An 18,418-nucleotide genomic window follows, 5' to 3' on the forward strand; every position below is an offset into this window, starting at 1 on the left:
GAATGCCAATAATATGAATCTCAGTCCAAAAGCAGTTCAAGGGATCAGGCAAAGTGAATCCTTTCATCCCCTGCCTTTTTATTCTAGTCAGGCCCTCAATAAGTTGGATGATATGGATGCATATTGAAGAGGATTATCTGTCTCACTCAGACTGTGGATATTTTGCTAAATACCCCATCCAGAAACCAGAAAGTATGGGGGAGAGAAAGAATTGTTACTCAACTATTGAATATCTGGGTACCCCTGATCCAGTCCAGTTAAGTCATAAAATTATCACACTAGTTTTGTGTGATATTGTTGACCTTTGTAAGGTGAAGAAGTAGAGAATGAATCTTTGGGGGAAGGAGCTTGAAATTTAAACTTTTTTTGATAGATGCTTTTAGATAAACATAAAAAATTTGGGTCCATCTATTTTCTGTGATATACTCTTTGGTAATGTTTAAATTTAAAATAAATTTTGGTATTTTAGAAAACAGAAAAAGTTCAACTCTAAGAAAAAGATAAATGAAAAGATCCTTATGTAAGTATATTATCTTTAAAGGAAGTTACAAGATTTTCCAAAAAATATTTCCAATACTTTTTGTCTACTTAAAAAGGAATATCTTATTAAAATACCATTAAGTAGATGAAGGAATTACAAATCTAGCAAATTTGGGAACTGCTACTACAAATGGTTACTGACTCACATGTGTTATATTTTTTTAAAAATTCAATCTTTTTAACAAAAATTGAATGTATTTATGGTATCATGCCATATGAAGTTCTGATACACTATGTAATGGCTAATTCTAGCTAATAATATATTAATGCATAAATTTATACTTTCTTCTTTTTGACTTCTTGTTATTTTTTATTGTGAAAATACTGTATAGAGGGATTGCAATTACATGAACAAGGTAATGAGTACATTTATTATCAAGCATTTTTGCCATAAATTTATATTTTTTTAAATAATCATGTTTAATTGTGAAAATAATGTGCAGAGGGGTTACAATTACATGGGCAAGGTAATGAGTACATTTCTTATCAAGCATTGTAGCCTCCTCCTTTGTTTCCCCTTCCCATCCCTTCCCATCTCTCCCCACCCCACCCACACCCACACACACCCACCCCTGGCCAAAGTTGTAAAGGTCATTTTTCGACATAACGTCTTGTACATCTCATTGTTGCAATGGGTCAACCTGTATCCCTATTTAAACAACTTGGTTTTTCCCTTCCCCTCCACAAATTATACCAACATCAAATACAGTGAAAACGGGGTTATACCATGCATGGTAAGAACATTTAAAAATTGCTACTACATATAATACTGTGTATATATTTACTTTATACTGTATATACATATATATGTATATATATTTATAGTCTGCAATGAAACAAGTTAATATCTTCCTTTCCCACCAAGATGCATTGATTTCTTTCTTTTGTTTAATTGCTCTGGCTAATACCACATTGATTAGAAGTAGCAAGAGAGGGCATTCTTGTCTTTCCTGATTATGAGGAAATGTTTATAATATATTATTATTACTTGTAGTCACTACGAAGTACACTAGACTTGCTGAATTTACTTCACTCTCCATGAAATTTTGTAACCTGTGACCAACATCTCCCCATTGTCCCATCTTTCACCCACTATTTAGTAACCTCCACCCTACCCGTTACCCTGAGTTCAAGAACCAATTTTAAAGTTTCCATGTTTCTGACATTAAATCAACAGGATGTATTTCTCTATGCTTGAGAGTCAGTCACAGAAAATAAGCAATGTAGGCAACATCTAAAGCAAACATAGAAAGTGGAAATTCTAGAAAGAACTAGCCACCCAAACATGATTCTGTCTGGCAGCTCTCCAGAAGTAGGACCTAAACATGGAAGAAACTGAGAATTAGTCTATGTCTACTGACATATGAGAATTGTAAATCAGAACCTAGTGATATGCACTAAAGATCAAAGTAACACATTATCCAGTTTCACAAATACAACATATTTGATTATCTTAATTGAAACCAAGAAGCAAGACTTTTGAATGTCAGCATTGATGTAACATTTTTTTCTGCTTCCACAATCTCTGAGTCTATGCATTATCTAAAAGTCAAAAGTTCTGAAAACTAGATACCATTATATTACATTTTAAGTTTTTTAATTCCTTGCCAAATAAGGTACTCTGATGAAGAATGTTGTCTTAAGTCTAAGTAGGAGAAAGACAATGAAACAGTCTTTATTAGAGATACCTAAATGTCCGTCACATACAATCAGAAATTTTATATTAAAAATTGGATCAATTTGCTACTGGTGAGAGTATCCATATATTTAAGTATATATACAAGTTTGCACATTTAAAACTTGAATCATATTTTTAAAAATATCTCTCTGCTATTTGACAGCTCTTCCTGGAAAGGAAGGCCTGGTACTATCCTGTTTGTCTTTCTAGTCTCTCATAATAGGTACATGTATTAACGCAGTAACAATCATCAAGAACTTATATCTTCTTAACAGCAAATCTTTGTTCAACTAAAAATTTATCTGTTTCTACCAGTTGTCTTGTCACTGTGTAGATACAGGAAAATTTCAGATTTTGCTTGCTGTATTAGGTTGTGCTGTTGTATAAATATTGGACTTGTCATTCAATAATATGCTAGTTACTTTGGGCTAAGACAGTTTTATTTATAATCCACTAGAAGTGATCTCATCATGATCCCCAAGGATATATTGCAAAGGAATATTTTTTCCTGAACTCATTATTAGATATTTCATGCACTAACCATGATCTTATGATCTACAGAATAAATCTCTTATGTTACTTCACTATAGGAATGTCAGTGGTTGTAAAATTTTCCTAACCTCATTTTTTCATCCAACTGTTAAAACTGGATTAATTATCTTTTTTTATGTTTTTTTATTGTGAAAATACTGTACAGAGGGGTTACAATTACATGGGCAAGATAATGAGTACATTTCTTATCAAGCATTGTAGCCTCCTCCTTTGTTTCCCTTTCCCATCCCTTCCCATCCTCCCCCTGCCCCCCACCCAATCCTCCTCACCACCCCACCCAATCCTCCCCATTCCCCTTCCCCCCCCCATTGATGATCTTTTGTGATAATAAATCTCACAGACTGAATACATGTAATCTGGAATGTTCTCCTCTGTTATTTTTACTTATTGAGGCTGATGTGAGCAAGGAGAGGATAGTGAGTTCAAGTTTCCTCAGAGGAAATATGATTAATCACTTTCTTATGACTATAGCAGATAAATGCTGAGCACCCTATAAAGTATCATTCTTCTATGTGATTTTATAAATTGAAAATAATCTTTATTTTAGGAGCAACAGCAGTCAGTTTGTTCTGTATATTCATTACCTCCTTTCAAACACTTATACTATTATTATTTATCAAGTGCCAAAGATAACTTAAGTTGGGCATTGGTTTGGCATGCAAATGTATTTCAACTTGTCCATCTGCTTTGGCTTTTCTCTTGGCAACAAAAGTATCAGCTATGTAGCTCATAAACTTTTCTATTTTGTTTTTTATTATGAATTTAATTTTGTCAGTGAAGTTTATCCAAAATGTAATTTTTAAATATTTATCTATTCCTAAAAAGGGATTAGGAATTTATTCATGACTTTTCCACAAGACCATACAAAAGTAAAATTCATTAATTGGAGAATAGGGGGCATGATAAAAAATAATTTATACCCTAAATCTTTTTATTAAAGAATGAAATAATACAAGTCCGCCTGAGTTAATTTATTTACCTGTCAATATTGATCAGATCGATAACGTTTGTTGACTTCTGTTCTAATTGGCCTATGTAGACACAATTAATAGCAGTTTCATTGTAAACCAACCTCTTTGTGTTCTGCCCTTCCAACTCCAATGGGAAAATGAAAAGTCTAAGTTTTTGTTAAATTTCTCTTTCATGTAACTGAAAACATTTCTCAGTACAACCTCATTAATCCTGACTCTATTACTTCAGGTAAACAATAGGACAATATCAATACATGCATTCACTGGCATGTTCTACAGCACAGAAGTTAACTAACTTGCTAGAAGTCATACAACCAGCTAGCCTGAACCCATCTTTGTCTCCTGTACTCTTCACATTCCACAGGCTTTGCTCCCCAAACATCTGGAAATCTAAGCAATCTTGCTTTTCATTTTATTTTTATACTTTTTCTCAATATTAGTACGACTAGATATTCAAATTAAAGGCAACTTTTTTTAAAATGTCAAACTTCTTATCACTTTTCCCCTGATAAGAAATTATAGAAATTAAATCTTGCTATATAATACTGCTTAAAGGCAACAGGATAAGACAAGGTTCACATGAACATATGATAGAATGGTATTTGAGACCTAAATCACAAAAATGAATTATTATACAGGAATTAGGCAATCCCCAATAGGTGAACAATCAATAAAACGGATTTATCAAGGAATAGCATGAATCAAGCAATATACTAAGTACAAGCACACAAACATGGCATCATGATCTCCCTCAAGAAACTCTCAATCCAGTGGGAAAATATAACATATTATATATATATATATAATATAATTTAATATAACATATTATATAACATAATTATATATATGAAACATATATATAATTGGAAGCACAAGAATTAGGCTTCCAAGGCAGGAAAAAGTCTGTACAGAAGAGCAAGAGCATGAGAAAGTTGTTTTAAAAGCAGCAAAATTTTTTCATGAGAGCACATAAAATGAAAAGCAGGGAGTGAAAACAGGGTAGGCTCTGAATTAACAAAATTAAAAGGTGAAAGTCCTGGGGAGTCAAACTGGAGAGTCTCATTTTTGTTGAGAGTCCTGGGGATCTCTGACAAATTTAGAGCAGCAGAATCATGTGGGTTTTAAAACAAAGGGAGGATCCCGGGGCAGGTGGCTCATGCCTGTAATCCTAGCTACTCAGGAGGCTGAGATCTGAGGATCACGGTTCAGAGCCAGCCTGGGCAGGAAAGTCTGGGAGACTCTTATCTCCAATAAACCACTAGAAAACCGGAAGTGTCACTGTGGCTCAAGTGGTAGACAGCTAGCTTTGAGCTGAAGGGCTCAGGGACAGTGCCCAGGTCCAGAGTTCAAGACCCACGACCAACCAAAACGAAAAAGAAAACAAAGGCCCTGGTGGCAAATGCTTGTACTCCTAGCTGCTCAGGAGGTTAAGATCTGAAGATCACGGTTCAAAGCCAGCCCTGGCAAGAAAGAAAGTCCACAAAACTCTGATCTCCAATTAAACACGAAAAAAAAAACCAAAAAACAAAAAAACAGAAGTGGAGTTGTAGCTCAAGTGGTAGACTGCTAGCGTTGGGCCAAAGAAACTCAGAGACAGTGCTCAGGCCCCAAGTCAAGCCCCAGGATTGGCACCCAAAAAATAAAAGTGGAAAAAAAGAAGAGTTCCATTGAAGCAAGCACATTAAATACAGGTATGAAAATAGCATAATAGGGGCTGGGAAGGTGGCTCAGTGGTAGAGCACTGGCCTTGAATGCCTGAGGCCCTGGGTTCAATTCTTCAGCACCACATAAGAAAAAAGAAAAAAGCCAGAAGTTGTGCTGTGGCTCAAGTGGTAGGGCGCTAGCCTTGAGCTGAAGAGCCCAGGCCCAGAGTTCAGGCCCCACGACTGGACCCCTCCCCCAAAAAATAGCATAATAAACCCACCAAAAATATGTATTTTTTAAAGGACAACTTGGTGAGAGTTAAAATGGAGTTATATAGAGTGAATTTGATCAAAGTACCTTATTTGCATGCTATTAATATCACAATAAAGCCCTTTTCTACAATTAATGTATGCAAATAAATTTTAAGAGGTCTTTAGTGAATAGTATATTAGTTCCTATGGCTTTTGTAGAAAATTACCTTGAAGTTAGTAGTTCAAAACAACACAAATATATATCTTTATTGTTCTGGCTGTCAGATATTTGTAAAGCATCTCCCTAGCTGAAAGAAAAGTGACAGCAGGCTTGAGCATTTAAGGAAGCCTCTTCTTTTCTTAACTTTTCTTGACTTTACTTGACTCATGATCCTTTTCCATCTTCAAAGCCAGGTAGCCCTATTTGACATTGAAACTTCAACCTCCTACTTCCCTTTCAAGATCCCCAAGACTCTTTTGAACATGTCCCAGAGTATTCAGATTCATCACTCATCCAAATATCTTTTTTTAACGAGAACATTTCTTATAAAGCATTGTTGCCTCCTTTGTTTTTCCCTACCATCCCTGCCCTCCCATCTCCATCCCCCCCACAAGTTGTAAAGTTCATTTTTCAACATAGCATCTTGTACATCTCATATCTTTAATTTATTAACATCTAAAAGTCTTTTTTGCTACAGGTTCAGGGATTAGAATATGGTCTTTTGGGGGAGACTTTATTCAGACTATCACAAGTGACATTACTCTCCAATATGTTTTCTCCTTTACTATTTATTCGATGGAAGGCAACTGAGTTCTTACAGTTTCTAAACTCAACCTGTTGCAATACCATGTATTAAGCAGCCTCTGGAAGCTTCACTGTGCCCTTCAAATGTCATTAACTGCCTGAAAGGGATCCAGAAACTCAGGGACATACTTTTTTTCTTTTTTCTTTCTTTTTTTTGTTTGTTTGTTTTTGCTGACCTTATATAAACTTAACTCTGTAACTCCCAGAGTTGTTGAAATAAGATGAAAGATCTTGCTGTTTCATCTGAGAACTAATTCTTTGCACTTTGAATATGAAGTTAGCATTAGAGGTATTTAACTGCTACTCATCATTGACTATTTATACATTATATCTAGATATACACACGTAGGAAATCTGTATTGAAATATTGCACTTGTACACACCAAGAAATAACTCCCTTCTAAATCCTATATAAATGGTTTTCAATTCATTTCAGAGCAATTGTGGAGAAAGATGTTTGGGAAATATAAAATTTGAAAACTAAAGTTTTGACACCATTGAATTGTAAAAACAAAAAACAACGGAAACCATGTATATTCCTAAGGGTGTTTTTAAATTACTCACCCATAGAAACATGAGGCGAAGGTCTGGCCTAAAGAAGAAAATGTGAAAGAAGGCAAACGCTTTCGAAGGAATACGCATTTTCCTGTGGTGATGGGGAAACAAAGGCATTCTCTTCTTTTCAAATCTAATAAAAAGGACTGCAGAAAAAAGAAAACAATAATTCAGAATTTTTCATTAACTCCAAAGAACCCTCTGCTCTAACATACAAGGTGAGATAAACCTAAGATTTCTAGGAAACAGACATTAACAAAATGAACATATTCGGAAAATAAAGAATTGTTGGCAAAACTACTGAAGGCTCTAATTTAGAAAAGCAGCTAGCTTTCATTCTTTGATGCAACCTGCCCCCATCTCTATCTGTTAAAAAATACACAGATAAAGGAATGAAAAATGACAAAATTAAGATTGATAGAGACCTATTACAATCCAGCTGAACTTTTCAGTAACTCTACCTTTTGTAGATCAATGGTCAAACTTATTGAGAAGTAAGAAATAATGACCTGCCAATCAAAGAAGATATAGGGAAGAGACACTATCAGTCACACATTCAAAAATATATCCTCAAATTGTGTAGATTTGTATTTTGAAGCTCTAGCAATCTACCTCATAACTCTCTCTTCAGCTTCTATTTCTGTAGATGAAGATTAGATCTAACTTCTCACCACAAAAAAAACAATATCTCAAAACAGGAAAGGGAGATCTATTTCCCTATTTGCCCGTTCTGACCCACCATGAGCTACCTGCCGTGATGTTCTGATGTACAACAGACCCAAACACAACAGAGCCAACCAACCAAGATCTGAAACCTCAGAAACCTCTAAGCTAAAACAAATCTCTTGGTCCTTACCAATTGTTTGTCTTAACTATTTTAATACAAAGATGGAAAGCTAACTTGCACAACTTGTATCAAAGTTGGACACATAAAATCCAACCATTGAGATTATAAATATCCATTGTAGAAAAACTTACCTAACTCTGGAGATCACAGGCAAAACATCATCTTTAATCTAAGTTGACATGAATTATATTTTTTAATTTATTGCTATTTAGAGTATATATGCAGTTACAGTTATATGAATCAGGTAATGACTCATGAATATAATTCTTTTTGAACCATGTCCCCCCCCACTTTACTCACTCTCTCCTAGTTATTCTCTCCCATCCCCACCCACAAGATGTACAGTGCATTTTTCACATAGTTGATACTACTATTGTATGTGTTCATCCCTGTTTTACCTTTTCTGAGCCCCGTTACACAAACAACACAAAAGGAAAAGAAAACACAATCAGCAACAATGGCAAGTAAAAACTGTCTCTTGTTTCCTTTTCTTGGAGTTCATTCCATAAAATATTATTTTATATGATCCTATGAACATAGCTATTGAGCCTTTGCCAACCAATCCTATGCATATCCTTCTTTGGTTTCAGTGTGTGAATGTCTAGAGTCTTTTATAACTTATCATGTCTCAGTGTGTGTGTATGTTTATATATACACACATGTATATGTAGCATATATGTGTTTTAATCATTTACTTGTAGATTTATAGGCAAATTCTAGTTACCACAAATGAAGAAATCATGCAAGCCTCTGGCTTGTTTTGCTTACTATAATTTTTTCTAAGTCTTTCCATTTCCTTCTGAATGGTACAATATCATTCTTTCTGATGGATAAGTAGAATTCCATTATATATATATACATATATATATACATATATATATGTATATATATAATTGTCTTGATCCAATCATCCATTGAGGGACATCTGGGTTAATTCCATATCTTGACTATGGTAAATAATGCTGCAATGAACATGGTAGCTTTAGTGTGACCTGGTTTGTGGTCAACTGGCTAAATGTCCAGGAGTTGGATTGCTAGGTGATTGGGAAGCTCTACATTTAGTTTTTAAGGAACCTCCATATTGCCTTCCTTAGTGCTTGAACAAGTGTACATCCCCACTAAGTGTGATAGAGTTCCCTCTTGGCTGCATCCCTCCCAATATCTATTATTGTTAGCCTTCTTGATAATGGCCATTCTAACTGGAGTGAGGTAGAATATCAATGTTGTTTTGATTTGCATTTCTTTTATAGCCAGAGATGTTGAACACTCTGAATTTTAATACTAAATTCTCTACTAGAAACCTGAACTTACTGTTGTATGAGATAGAAATAATAGGTACGCATCCATAAAAATATCCAGCACAGTATCTAAACACTCAGTATATGATGACTATCATTATAAGAAAGGACAAAGGGAGGGAATTAAAATGACATTAATTCAAATTACTGAAGAATACATAAAAGTATGAATTGGTAAAGAGGAATAAAAGGTATGCCTCTAAAATTATTAACTACAGACACTAGAAGAAATTAAATGTAATTTCACTTCCACTTTCTTTTAAAAAATATTGTAATCTCTGGGTGGGGGGGGGGAAGCAAAATCCAAAGGAGAGCAAAAAGAAGTTAAGACATACAAATGAATAAAGGGATCTTATGGATAACCTCTACAAGAATTTTTTCATTCACATTTTTTGTTTTTAATTTCTACTTTTATTATCTGTATGTAGTTGTACAAAGAGTTATCATTAAACATGACAGTTTATAAATACCATGTATCTGGATCAATGTCACAATTTTCATCTTTCTACTCTGTCCGTCTCTATCCAACCCCTATTTTCCCTACACATCTCCATGTATAAAGATACATGTTAAGTTATTAAACATTATATGTATGTATGGTATATGGAAGACTTTTTTCAAATTACTCTCCCACATATTGATGCAATATGGGTCACTATTCTGTACCTGTTGTATAGTCCTATGAATATCCTAAATACATCCTAGTTATTCACATATATTCATATTTGTATTTGTCTATGTGTGTATTCATTTAACTGGGCCAGAAGCCATGTGTGCTTATCCATGTGAGCTCCGAATAATATCCTGAGATTAAGCAATAGAATAAAATGATTTTCAATAATTTTAAAGCAAGATACAAAATTTATATGATTGTTCCTTTGCATTTCCTCAAGTTACTATAAAATAATTATTCTGTTCTGCTTTCAAGAGATGAAACAATGGTATTGAGAAATAATAATCAATTCGACACTAAGCATCAAAGAGAAATTAATTATCTGATAATTAGATTAAAATGTTGGAATATTTTTCAAAGATATCATTTGTTAAAGAACAAAAATTCCCTGAGTAGAAGAAATTGATAATGTTTCAGGTGCTCTTGTTAATTACATTATTTACAACATTGCAAAATGTATGCACATAACTAAACATCTTGTACTTAATACAATTATGACATGGCAATAAAAATTGTTTTAAAAAATTAGTGACTTTTTTCTATACAAATTTTTTTTCAAAAATCTTTTTCACAACTACACTGCCTGACTGTTAAAACCTGCTTTGACATATCTAGAAAGATTTTTTTCTTTACTGAGTGAACATAATTTTATAATACAACCTGGACTGCACTTGAGTACAAATGTGTGTTACTTGTAAGTCAGAACTGGCATTGGCAGGTGTGTGCTGCTTAGGATGAGCAGAAGGACAAAGCGTTATGGTGTGGAGATTCCTCCATGACCTTTCTCCCTATACTTTCCAGTGACCATAATGTCTGGATGCATCTGAGAAGCTGTGTCAGCAGGGAGGCCCAGGAGGAGCAGCTGGGGTTGCCCAGCCTCTCACTTCTGCTTTCCTGGGAGGTTTTTGTTATGACTTGTATCACTGTGAGAGGGTAACTATTATTCTGTTCACAGTAGTAAGTGGCAACATCTTCAGGCTGCAGGCTGTTGATGGTGAGAGTGAACTCTGCCCCAGATTGACTCCCACTGAACCTTGATGGGAACCCAGATTGCAAACCAGTTGCAAAATAAATTAGGAGCTTAGGAACATTCCCTGGTTTCTGCTGGTACCAATGTAAATCATTGCTAGTGCCCTGACTGGCCCTGCAAGTGATGGAGACTCTCTCTCCAAGAGATGCGGACATGGATGGCATCTGGGTCAACTGAACATCACATTTGGCACCTGGGAGCCAGAGCATCAGGAGCCCCAGGAGTTGAGCAGGGTTCCTCATGTCCATGCTGTATGCCGACTGGAACATTCTACTGCACAGTGTGTAAGCAGCCTATCAAGTCCTTGGGCTGTGCTCTGGGGAAGATGCAAATCAGCAGGGACTGGGCCAACTGCAGGGTGTCAGATCTCAGTGACCAAATAGAGACCTAAGGACACCATGTGTCAAATTTGCCTCTATACAGGTTCCTCCCACCAGGAAGAACTGACAAGGAGCAGATATCGTCCTCCTGGTGATCGCAGAGCAGACACGGCCTAGAAATCAAGACTCTGGTGTGAGACATCCTCACTCTTTCTCAGGGAGCAGAGGAGGGAAGGCTACCTCCAACTGAGGCCTTGGAAGAAAACAAGAATTTTAAAGAAAGTGAGAAAAAATTGAAATGTTACTTTAGAACAACATTATATGCAAACTTCCTTCTGAGAAAAATAGGATAAGTAATGAGAAGTGTAGATCTGAACTAAGGACATAGAATGCAGAAGAAGACAATGAGGAGCCTGCAAGCAAAAGGAAGAAAACATAGAAAATTAAACTGACAGTTCTTATGTATGCATTATTCTGCCCATGTAATTGTAGCCCCTCTGTACAATATGTTCTCAAATAAAATAAAATACAATTTAAAAATAAATAAATAAATAAAAAAAAATAAAATAAAATAAAATAAAATAAAATAAAATGAGTAGCCAAGAGGAAATAGTGGTACATATCCTCAAGATTTCAAAGGAGTTTTCAAAATACAAATGAAAACTAAAGTATAAAATGTTAAAGCAGAGATTAATAAAAGGCTTAAATTAGGAAAAAAAAAAACTGACAGTTCTTGCATTTTCTTTAAAAGAGGGAATACGAATTATTAGATCAAATGCAATTTATCAAGACAGATTGAAAAAAGATTTATTGAGCTAGTCCAATCCATACTACCTGGTACACTTTCTGGAAAAAAAAACTGCTCAAGAAGGCATGCCAACCTTATATGGAAAGTAGATCAGCATGAAGTTATCAAGAGAGAACAAAATGAGGATATAAAAAATGGTGATGGATGCACTAAGCCTCCATGAAAGGATTAAACTATAAAATTTACGCATAATACAAAGCCAGAACCTGAACACTGGAGAATGAACAAAAAGCAGACAGAATTTGGTGAAGGGTCAGGTTAAAAGTAGGCAAAGGGAAGTTGTAGGAAGTATTCCTCAGATTAGGAGAGATCTTAGACTAAGTGCAGTTGATACAATACAAAAATCGGTAGCCAAAGCTAGCAAGTGCAGTTGAGACAATACAAAAATTGGTAGCCAACGCTAGCAGAGGAAAAACATACAACCTTTTCAGTTAAGAACACATGTTTTAAGCTAGGCACCAGTGCCTCATGCCTTTAATCCTAGCTACTCAAGAGGCTCAGATCTAGGTATATCAGTTCAAAGCCAGACCAGGAAGGAAAGTCCATGAGACTTTTTATCTCCAATTAACCACCAAAATACCAAAAGTGGAGCTCTGGCTCAAGTGAAACAGCACTAGTCTTGAGCAAAAAAGCTCAGGGACAATGCTCCGGCCCTGAATTCAAGCCCCAGGATTAGCACACACACACACACACACACACACACACACACACACACACACACACACACACACACACACACACACACACACGTTTTAAAAATCATTTCTAAATATATTAATAACTATAATATGTTGATAATTAGGCATATATTACTAAGTATACATAGGTAAATTTGTTTTTAACTTTTCTCAAAGAATATGATTACAATATTTGGGGAGGTAGCTCTACAAAAAAATAATTGAACTTATATCACTTTTTCTTTCTTTATTCTTTTTTTTCCTGTTTTTTTTATTGTGAAAATACTGTACAGAGGGGTTACAATTACATGGGCAAGATAATGAGTACATTTCTTATCAAGCATTGTAGCCTTTGTTTCCCCTTCCCATCCTCCCCCCCCCCCCCACCGCCCTGCACCAAAGTTGTAAAGTTCGTTTTCGGCATAACGACTTGTACATCTCATTCTTGCAATGGGTCCACCTGTATCCCTATTTAAACGATTTGTTTTTCCCCTTCCCCACCACAAATTATACCAACATCAAATACAGTGAAAGCAGGGGTTATACTATGGGGGAGGGACATACAAAGCAACAAAGAAATAATCTTATAAATGTGTTAGAAACAATCACATGAAAGAAAAAAAACATTTGAATACATATCTTAGGGTTCATTTCCCTAACATCACCTTATCTGACCTTTTCTGCTTGACTCAGACATATACTAGATATTGCAAATAAGGGAAATCATGGGACCTATGTTTCTTTGGGCCTGGCTTACTTCACTTAATATAATTTTTTCCAAGTCTTTCCATTTCCTAACAAATGGGGCAATGTCATTCTTTCTCATGGAGGCATAGAATTCCATTGTGTATATATACCACATTTTCTTGATCCATTCATCTACTGAGGGGCATCTGGGTTGGTTCCATATCTTAGCTATAGTAAATTAGGCTGCAATAAACATAGTCGTGCTGGTAGCTTTAGTGTAGTCTTGTTTGTAAGCATTTGGGTAAATGCCCAAAGGTGGGATTGCTGGGTCATAGGGGAGCTCTATGTGGAGTCTTTTGAGGAACCTCCATACTGCTTTCCAAAGTTGAACAAGTTTACACTCCCACCAACAATGAAGTAAGGTTCCCTTCTGTCCACATCCCCTCCAGCAACTGTTGTTATTAGAGTTCTTGATTTTAGCCATTCTAACTGGGGTGAGGTGGTGAAATGCAAATCTTTTTTTATTCTAAGGAAAAAAATTTTTAATTAAGAAATTGTCTCAGCTGGATGCCAGGTGGTTCATACTTGTAATCCTGACATCTCAGGAGGCTGAGGTCCGGGGATTATGGTTCAAAAAACAGCCAAAGAAGGAAAGTCCATGAGACTCTTATCTCCAATTAACCACCAAGAAGCTGGAAGTGGAGCTTTGGCTCAAGTGGTAGAGCACTAGCCTAGCACAAAAGCTCAGAGACAGTGCAAGGTACACAAGAGAAAGAAAGAAAGATGAAAGAAAGAGCAAGAAAGCAAGCAAGGAAGGAAGGAAGGAAGGAAGGAAGGAAGGAAGGAAGGAAGGAAGGAAGGAAAGAAGGAAGGAAGGAAGGAAGGAAGGAAGGAAGGAAGGAAGGAAGGAAGGAAGGAAGGAAAGAAGGAAGGAAGGAAGGAAGGAAGGGAAGGAGGGAGGGAGGGAGGGAGGGAGGGAGGGAGGGAGGAGAGAGAGAAAGAAAGGAAGGAAAGAGAAAGAAAAGAGAGAGAGAAAGAGAAGGAAAGGAAAGGAAGAAAGAAAGGAAGGAAGGAAGGAAGGAAGGAGAGAAAGAAAGAAAGAAAGAAAGAAAGAAAGAAAGAAAGAAGGAAGGAAGGAAGGAAGGAAGGAAGGAAGGAAGGAAGGAAGGAAGGAAAAGTGAAAGAAAATTTTCATGTTAAAGTTTTCTATAATTTTAATGATTTAATAGTCAAAAATATTATTAAATATCTAGTGACCATCCATGCTTAGAGACTCAAACACTGTGTTACAGTTTAAAAAATTGACAACAAAACATTGAATAACCTCCCTGTCCCAGAGAGATTTCTTCTGTATTTGTCATAATGTTTTAGTGTTATGAAGATGTTTTAAGGTACATTTCCTTACTGCTCAAGCAAATAAAAGGAAATGTTTAATATATGAGACATAATTAAATTTCCTAAGATGTTCTATCAGAACTAAGTCAGTGAAAACCTAATTGCTTTTTTAAAAGCATCATAGTACATCCGTTTTATCAGCAACACTTAAAGAAGTAAACCACTCTGTATTGTGACATGCAATAAGAAACATCCTTAAGACTTCATATAAAACCATTTATTTCCCACTTACAATGCTCCATCGCTTTGTATCACTAGATATAAACATTCATCATAAAAACCCACTCAAATTATTTTGTGAACTATTTATTCAAACCACAAAGTGGCATAATGATCTTTTAGGTATATTCACCAACAAAATGAATCTTCTTATGGTCTCCTAGAGATAAAAAGAAAATATTCACACTAGAACATTTTACTTGATTTATTAAAAATAGGAGACTATACAACTCAAAAACCTAGTTTGATAAATCACATATAATTATGAAATGTTGTAAAGGAAAATCACTCAAATTATTTCATGTGTTTGAAGAACTCCATTTTATTGCTTTTTTAACATTTTTATTAACATTACTTAGTTGTACAAGAGGGTTACATTTGAGATGTTCATATATGCATACTATGGGCCTTGACCAGAATCATCCCCTCTTCTTACCTTCTCCTTTTTCCAAACCAAGATCAGCAAGAGTATTGTTCATTTTTACAAATGCATATAAATTAGTTTTTTTTGTCTTTTCTTTTTTGGTACTGGGGATCGAACCCAGGATGTTGCACTTGTTAGGCAAGCGCTTTGCCACTGAGCTACATCCCAGCCCTAAATTAGTTTTTTATAGTCACCTTTCTTTAGCCATTCACACTCCCCACCCTCTCATACTAGCATCCTCATGGTCAGAACCTGTTTTGTTTTCCTGTCCTCCTTATTTTAGCATATATTAATTCTTCAAAGGGGATTCACCATGGTATTTCATACATGCATATACAGTAAATCACCTTGTTTACTTTCACTTCTTCCATCCCACTATTCCCTTTAATTCAATAGTTTTCAGCGCCTTTCATTTTGCTATCTTCATTGACAGATACAGTATATTTTCATATTCTTTGCCCTCTAACAATTTCCTCTTAGTCTCATCTCAAACAGTCCACAATTATAAATATGTTGTGTATGTGTATGTATGTGTGTATATGTGCATGTGTGTGTGTTTAAGTATGTATTTATATTTTGGGTCTAGCTTCTTCATATGAGAGAAAACATATAGCCTTTGTCCTTCTGAACCTGGCTTACCACTCTTAACAGTATGATCTCCAGTTCTACCCACTATTTCAGATGTGTTGGTTTAGTATCATAAGTTGTTTTAACAATTGATTATTATAGAATTTTTTATTTGACCCTCAGTCATAAGTGATAACTTTGCCAGGTAGATTAATCTAGGTTGGTATTCAATTGCTTTCATCCCTTCCAATTCATCATTCCAGGCTCTCCTTGCTTTTAAAGTTTCTAGTGGGAAATCTCCCTGTGTTCTGGTGTGCATACTTTGTGTGTGACAAAGCATCTCTGTTACAGCATTCAATATTCTTTCCTTGTTTTGCAAACTTAAGGTTTTAATTATAGCATGTCTTGAGGCAGTTTTCTCTGGTCTTGTCTGTTTTGATATCCTAACTCACTCCTGTACAATGAATGCCTGATTCTTTTATATAATCAAAACCATTTTTGACATTTTACAGAAGGCAAATATCACCAACATTTGTTATTTTGTCTAATAAACAGGAGATATCATTGATCAACATGGCCTTGGCATTGCCCTCAACTGGACTGAACTTGAAACAGGTTTTTTTTTTACTCTAAAACTCTTAGTGGGACTTTTGTTCAGCAACTAGAATTGTACATCTCTTCTGTGTCTTTGAGCTGCAAACCTTTTCTTTAAACCTGTTGGAACTACAGGACAGCTAAATCAAGGGAGCATCCAGTAAGGCAAACAAGAACATGTCCTGTGACAGGAGGGTTGCTACCCAACTCCATGGCGAAGAAGTTCCTGCATTTAGGAGCCCCAGCCTTCTCCCTATCTGTCTCTTCATGTGGTTATTTGTATACTTGAATATCAGATAGATAGATAGATAGATAGATAGATAGATAGATAGATAGATAGATAGATAGATAGATATCTTTTTTAATGTCATTCTATGTGTTTAATTTTGTCCAGTACAATATGTGCTTTGTCACTAAAAAATAATTAAGTTTTTCTGGTGTGTTCATATGTCTTAACTGGATTCAACACAGAAAAGGCTACATTTGAAGCACTGTCAAAAGATACACACATCCTTCCAAGTGTGAATAGATATAAAATGGTAATTGTACAATGTTGCAGTAATTTTAAGGAAGATCTTATAGATGTGTTAATATTCTCATGGTCCATGTCCTTTTATTTTTTTCTTACTGAATATTTCTGGCACAGGAAAAATATCAAAATCGAACATTTCAAATACAGTTTTCACAAATGTATTAGTCTTGAACTACCACAAAGTCAAAAAACCCTAAGTATACTTATTATTACATGGAGGCTGTCTTTATTACCAAACTCATATTTTATAGGAGGAAACATATTAGTTGCTCAAAAGTGACTGACATGTTAAAAATCTAGGATTCAGGCTAGGTACCATCAACCAATGAATGAATAAAGAAAATTTGACATACATACAGTGTAGACTATTATTCAGCCATAACTAAATGAAATTATGTCAACTGCTGGAAAACAGATGAAACTAGAGGTCATGTTGAGTGAGGACATAAGCCAAGCTCAAAAATCCAAATGCTACATTTTTCACTCATATATACTATCTATAGCTTAAATGATAATAATAATAGTAATAATAATAATAGGCCATGTGCATAAAAGGACAGTCTGGAAAGGATGATCAACAGAGGGGAAAGGCAGAGGGTTCTGGGAATGAATGTGATCAATTCATCACATATATATGAGAATAATAATGAAACCCGCTGAATATTGTTTGAGGAAGGCAAGGTTTCCGTAGAGTATAATAGAGTGAATCTCATCAAAGTATGTTATTATATGCACCTATGAAAATATACAATAAAACTACCTTGTACAGTTAATGTAGGCTAATTTAAAAAAGAAAACAAACCCTCATGATTCAAGTCCAAGTCTCAATGATATTTCACATTAGCAGTTCCTCCCAACCAACCTCTTAATCTGTCTGGATATCCATTTTCTACCCATTATCACATGGCAACCTTAAACAATCCCATTGTTCCTAGAAGCAATATTTTTCCTATGTACAAGCTGTAATTCACCAAGTGATTTCCTTCCCTGCATGTATTAACAAGTGAACTTTTAATTTAAGAAGTCAAGGCAAAAATAATGCAACATAAAACCAAATAAAATATTCAAAGAAAAATCTGCTAAAATAATTAATAGATTATCCAATTAAAACACTTATTTAGCACCCCACCGTGAATGAAGCTCATCTCAAACAGAGTCTTAATGTGAGCTGCCCCACAATAAAAGATATTAATGAGCTCTTTTTTACAAATGATAGGTTGAAGCTCAAGCAAGAGAGAAATTCAAATTAAATGTAGAGTTTATGAGTTAGAGTGCAAGGCTCTAGATTCAGGCACTAGAAAGAAAAGGAGGGAAGAAGGGAGGGAAGAGAAAGAAAGGAAAGAAGGGGGAA

Source organism: Dipodomys merriami, unplaced genomic scaffold (assembly GCF_024711535.1).
Source record: "Dipodomys merriami isolate MVZ:Mamm:240054 unplaced genomic scaffold, mDipMer1.0.p SCAF_5, whole genome shotgun sequence".
NCBI classification, from domain to species: Eukaryota; Metazoa; Chordata; class Mammalia; order Rodentia; family Heteromyidae; genus Dipodomys; species Dipodomys merriami.